The sequence below is a fragment of the Bactrocera latifrons genome, unplaced genomic scaffold, assembly GCF_001853355.1.
Source record: "Bactrocera latifrons isolate USDA-ARS-PBARC rearing strain unplaced genomic scaffold, ASM185335v1 scaffold_42, whole genome shotgun sequence".
NCBI lineage: Eukaryota > Metazoa > Arthropoda > Insecta > Diptera > Tephritidae > Bactrocera > Bactrocera latifrons.
Genome location: NW_017537068.1, coordinates 73,293 through 79,906, shown reverse-complemented (window position 1 = coordinate 79,906; position 6,614 = coordinate 73,293). Strand labels below are relative to the sequence as shown.

At 34.0% G+C, this 6,614-nt stretch overlaps 1 protein-coding gene across 1 annotated transcript in view; it reads left to right on the top strand.

Moving 5' to 3' along the window:
* The window catches only part of LOC108972732 (polycomb protein Su(z)12), a 36,411-nt gene extending 30,176 nt beyond the window's left edge, over window positions 1-6,235 (top strand). The window contains exons 8-9 of the transcript XR_001993657.1: window positions 6,038-6,113; window positions 6,184-6,235. The gene's annotated coding sequence lies outside the window, so the exon portion shown is untranslated. The remainder of the gene's footprint in view (window positions 1-6,037; window positions 6,114-6,183) is intronic.
* Window positions 6,236-6,614: the final 379 nt, after the last annotated feature.

The following is a 6,614-nucleotide window of genomic DNA, read 5'->3' as shown; positions in this document are numbered from 1 at the left end:
CACTAAATCGCTGAGAATGCGACACGTGTAGTGACAACCTGTGGGAAGCGCAGTGTCAGCAGCTTTATACCCGTTGCAACGGCAAACATAGGTCTAGAGTTAAGTATAATTAATTGTAAATTTTAGTTCTTTAGTGAAACTCAATAAAGGAGCATAGCTCCAAGAAAATATTTTTTTTTATAAAAATAACAATACGTTGTTTAACTTATATATTATAATATATGAAAAAATAAAAAGAAGCCTGCCGTAGTGGAAACATATTTGGTGTTGTTTTCTCACATTGGAGCAATGTTGTCAATCCTCAATTTCTATACATGGTTTTGAACACATCTAGGTTTTCGGTTATAATTTTCATATTGTAGAAAATTAAAACTAGAATCCAATTATTAACAATTAAGAAAGGTTAACGCCAGGATAATACCTTAAGATGTAAAATGTCAACCAGAGGATTGGAATCTAAGCAATTTTATTACCTCATACACTGACCAACAAATTCGGTATTAGATTTGTTAGAAAAACGAAAATGATTGTACATGCTATAAGGAACTTGGAGTAGTGTCGACCCGATTTTGTCTATTAACTATCATCATGCGACATACAAAAAAAGAAAATGTTCCCTGGGTTTCATTAAGGTACCTCACATACTATCACCAATAAAATTTAGCAAAGTCAGCTGATTGTTCGAAAATCGTGGTAATAGTATATAGGCCAAGTTTTTACCCAATTATATCTATTTTAGACATAAAGATATATTCGTAAAAAAATATCACTAATTGTCATTGAGATAACTCAAATATTGGCCGATATATCCAGCATAAAATCAGTTCGAAAAGCGTTATATTGTGTATATGGGGGTCCATGAAGTATTGATCCGTCTGTACTCATTTTTGATACACAGAAATACTACTATCAGGAAAGGATTTTCTCTGAATTCAAATTGTATATTTCACACGTTGATCGATATTTTCGGTCAAAGGTTTGAAATATTTTAGTTTTATTTAAACAATTTTCGGTCATAACATGGCATATTTTTAGGATTTAATCAAATGAAGGATGGAGCCATGTGTAGAGGTTCACGCAAGTGAGGAAAGTTCTCCAATCGCCATTCACTTGGGAGCGGCCACAAACAATTCTTTTACAAATGACTCAAGCAGCTCACGACTTCCGGTCTTTGACCAAGTATCCTCTGGGTAGCCTAAGAACATCCGTTAGAAGGCGAGCTAACCACCATCTTGTTGCCGTCAAGATTCGCACCAGCCTCTGTGCAGCAAAAAACGCTCGTTCGACGTCGAGAAGATGCAATCACAACAGGCAGTAGAACGATTTTCTACTCGGCACGCGCTCCTGCTCTCTGAAAGCACTCGTCAACAACTCGGTGTAAGGGAACCGTGTCGTTACGTACAGCTCCAAAAAAAAAAAAAATGCAAAAGAACAGCTGGTACGACGACGCAACGTAACGTTCGACCACAGCACGTGCGGGATGTGATAAATACCGAGAGTTGAAGAGAGAAGCCAAAAGCATTTGCAGACAGAAAAAGAAAGAGGCCGAAATGAGTGGGTAAGAAGACTTGATAAGCTGGCCGACAAGGGTAATGCTCGAAAATTCTACGAAAAAATGCGGCAGCTTACAGAAGGTTTTAAGACCGGAGTATACTCTTGTAGAACCCCTAAAGGTGATCTAGTCATCGATGCCCAGAGCATACTTAAATTATGGAGGACACACTTCTCCAGCCTGCTGAATGGCAGTGAACGCACAACGCCAGGAGAAGGCGAACCCGATTCCCCAATCGGCGGCGAAGAACTGATAAAGAGCATGGATGAAAGGATGTGAAGGCAGTTAAATTAGTGCCTCAACTAAACGCGAGTGCTGCATATTATAAAATGAAGCTTCAACTTTACTGTCTATAATATTGTAACGCATGAATCAGATAATTATGTGTGGGACGAAACAGATGGAAATTTAGTCTCTTCCGTTTTTGCTACATGTATTATTAAGCACTTAAGGAATTTCCATGCTCGATCGCCTGAAACCCATCACATTATTATTTACTCGAATGGTTGCTTTCACCAAAATCGCAATACTGTTTTTCTCTCACGCCTTGTTGAATTTTTCAAAGGAAAGCGAAATAACAATTGAACAGAAGTTTTTAATAAGTGGTCATACGGAAATGGAATGAGGTGCATCGCATTCCCTTATAGAAGGAAAAATAAATAAAAAACAAATAAACTTGCCGTCTCAATTTGTTCAACTCATTAAGGAGTCTAGAAAAGTTCCAGCACGTCTACAAACGCACCATTTGCGTTATGATTATTTTTTAAATTTCGAAAATATTTCAAAGATATACACATCAATACGACCAGGTGAATATTGCACACTGAAACAACTTTTTAGATATATATACTTAAGCTTTTCTTAAATTACAAGCAGTAAGCAAGCAGTAAGCATGCTTCGAGCCTTGGCGTACGACTCGTCAGGATCAATTTATTTCAAAACAAATGTAACAGATGAATATCAGTTACTCCCACAGAGATCGAGGTTTCCGATTGAAAATGTGTCCCCCGATTGTCTTTATAAAGAGAAAATAGCCATATCGAAAAAAAGTGGGACCATTTGCAAGATCTAAAAAAATTTCTTCCAGCAGATTGCCACAATTTTTATGATAATTTACCTTATAAAACCTCATCTGTTTTCACTATAATAACGTCTGCCTTGAAATATATATTTTAGTTTTAATTATTTATTTATTTTACTTCAAACATGAATTATTATATAAGTTTGTCCTAATTTTAACTTACGACAAAAACTACTAACTTAACTTTATTTTCAAGAAAAATAATAATATAAAGCCCTATCTCAAATAACTTAAAAAAATTAAAAATAATACCAAATTATACCACAATTGAATTTGTTACCTGTTTTGAATAAAATTTTTCCTTCTCCTAAAAAGTAACGAAAAGTGTAGATACGCCTTTTCTATATTAAGCCATCGTTATGTAACTTCATCGAAAATTAGAATTCGATTAAATTCCGATAACTATTCAAATCTGTCTTGGATCCCACAACACCCCTGTTTATTGTTCTAAGGCGAAGGTTAATTCACACCCTTATGAGGGAATGCATTCAGAGCCGATCAGCGTAAAAAAAAGTCATCTCAGCTTGCATCTACCACAGCTACTTAATGATGACGGAAGGTGAACGTACTCTACGTACGTACTCTAAGGTGCGCAAGGGTTTTAACAGGACAGAGGCATCCATGGCACTAACCCTCAGCCATTTCCGTATGATGTCACCCCTGCATACTTAGGCGACAGAATACCTTGAATACACTTTGGTATTGACTCACAAATTACATTTATTCGTGAGCATTTTAATAATAAAGAGTATGATTGGAGCAATGTGCTCTAAATATTAACAATTAACCCGTTGACCAAAAAGTGATTATAATTACTTTGAAGAAAGAAGAAAATCGGTTCACGAGATAGGAGGAAAAGTTGGATACATTCCAATATTTTTGTTATGGTATGATGAATGCGCAGAAATTCGGACCAGTTATATTGAATTTTATCTTACCGACTATGGAAAAGCAATATAATATACTAACGAGGTCATCTTTCAGAACGACTCATCTTCCGTTCCGAGGAAATTCATCCGATTCAGCATCTATGGTACACTAAAAAATAGAAAGTGATATGGGCCACTTGAAATGTGTGGGAGGAAGAAATCACAAATGAAATTTTGGAAAAACTCGTTGCTTTAATATGGGACCGGATTAGAGCAATTATATCCTCCAAAGATAGATCCACTAAAAATTAAAACTTTCTTTTAACATGCTTATCAATTGTCTTCTTCGTATGGTACTATGAATTTAATATTGAAAAAATATGATAATTAGTATCTTTAAATGAAAAAATGCTTCCATATATAATATTATTTTTCATTTTATGCAAAAAAATCGGATTTGTAAAACCGCAATAATTGATTTAGAACCACTGGCACACTAATTAGCACACCCTTCCATTCATACTCCAATAGTATTGCTTGAAACTTGAAGATAACTTTAGGATATCTTAATTAACACGTTGTTATTTTACCGTTTTAAATCATTCATCAGTGAAAATTTTGGTTTGCGTTTCCAAGAAGTATGACTTTATTTCATAAAAGCTTTTAATTCTAGCCGGCATTTTAATTATATGTAAGTAAAACTTTTAATAGACAGCAGTGTGAAAATTTTAAAATGGGACGTTGCAAGAGCTCCAGTGAAGGGGAAAAGCGCCTAATATGGAACATGTTCCAGGACTGGAAAAATATTAGTGAAACTGCTTGTTGCCTTAGAAAATAATTCGACGAGCTCTCAGATGTTATCGTGAGAATAAAACATTTGAAAATAAAAAGAGGTCTATACCCAATAAGACCATGAAAAGAGAATATTCCCTTATTGTTCGTCAGGAGCTTATAGATCCTTTGCGAATTTCTCATAAATACACGAGAAATATGGCGAAAACATTGCCAGTAGGACTGTTAGACAACGACTTTCGGAAAACAACCTCCGGGGATGTAAAGTTTGTCCTGCGATGAAATGTCTAACGGCGAAGGTCACGTTTTTTGCTTTCATGTCAAAGAGTCAATCTGTCGAAAGACCGACATTACAACCTTGTACTGTTGATAGAAAATTCGAGCTGTGCCGAAAATATAAGCGAACGATTGCCACCGCTTATCTTGGCGTTATAACAGCTTTGCCAACAAACCAGCGTAAATGTGTATGTTTATGTATGAGCTTGTATGCATACATATCGACGGGAGTCGCGTCGATAGGAGAAACGAAAATTAGTTGGTGAAATTTTAGTTTTAATGAAAAAACGAAAATCCCTATGTTAAATATATGGGAACCTAAAACAAAATAGCAACCCCTTAGAGTTAAGCTTCAGCGCCTGCCTTGAGGGAGGTTTTTTGTTTGTCAATCACTAACATTTGAAGGGGGACAAAAATTCGAAAATATTTTTTTAAGCACCCTAATGTACATACACGCGAAAGCGCATATATATAAATATATGTATATGTATGTATGTATTGGTTTTTGTTTGTCGAGAGAGGACTTTGCTTCWCAATTGCCTACTCAGTCCGAAGTAGCACCTGTTGGCAAGAGTTATCCTGCGTTGGATTTCTACTCTGACATTGTTGGTCACATAGTATGTTTGTTATATATACATACATATATGTAATGACCTTGCCAAAAACGGCTTCCAGCTTATGTCAAATATTTCAATACAACTACACATTTTTTCTACATGCACTGACACAGACGCACATTTTCGGGTTATTTTATTTTACCTAAATGTGATAAAAAAAGTTTCTTTAATTTCTTGATTTATTTGAATGAGTGCGAAGGAGAAAACATAATTGTCAGTAGTGCAAAAGAAAATCCCAAATAGGGTAATAAGAAAACGATTGAAAGACGCATGTCATTCGTGATCGTACCATCAGAGATAAAGAGATGTTTAACTCCTCTCTCACTGGAAGTGAGAGTGCAATTGCTAAACGTCAAAACTTACTGAACTTTGACAGCTAATCGAGTTCAGTAGGTTTTGGCGTTTATCCATTGGAAACGAGCGATGGCCAGATTGGAATCTTACCAAAAAAATATGTAAACGAAGGGATTTGTTGCATCTTTCAAGACCACTTATAAAAAATGTAAAGCAATGAAAATTAAATAAATTTGTGAAATTTAAAGGTATTTGATGAATTGTTTTTTAATTTGAAGCACCATAATAGTATTATTTTCAATGGAAAATGATTAAAAACATTTAATGATTGAGAGCTAACAAGCTTAAATCCTTTTATTGGGCATTGAAAGGTCAAGTCAGTTGTTCTAATATACTTTAAAAGGATTCAAATAGTTTCTCCATATAATAAATAACCACTATATAGTAATTGTTATTCGTACTAAATGTTGGGTGTTTTAATTTAAAATGCCCAAAAATTCTTATTTTGTTCGATCTGGCCATAATGGATAATGTTATAAAAATCGCTTATTTTTAGGTGTTGTCACACTGGAATAAGTTGAACATCTCTTTATTCCTGGTACCATCGTAAAGGAAGTTCGTAGAACAAGAAGGTAAGTAAGTGAAATTTATGTGATTTTTTTTTTAATAATTTGCAAATAATTACATCATTTGTTTTTATAGCATTGGAAATCAGAATGAATTGGAAATAACAGATGCAGTAATATCATCAGAAGCAGCAAATATCAATTGTTAAGTAAGTATGTGAAAAAAAGTGAAATTGGACTGCGCAGTCCAATATAATACGCAAAAATAAATACATACGCACATATGTACATATGTATTTTATGCGTTTAAGGCGGCCTGCACAATCCAATATAATATATGAACACAAATGTTTGTTTTATATTTTAAATGATCAAATAATATTTATCTTTTCTTTCAGATGTTATTATTATTTTTATTTAATTAATCTTTACTATCAGAGTAAATTTGTGTATTTGTATATAATATTTTTAATTTTTTCGGATAATATTAATATTTTCTTATCGATATATTATCATTTTATACAATTAATATTTCTTTTTCTTTTAGATAAAATTCAATGTAATTAT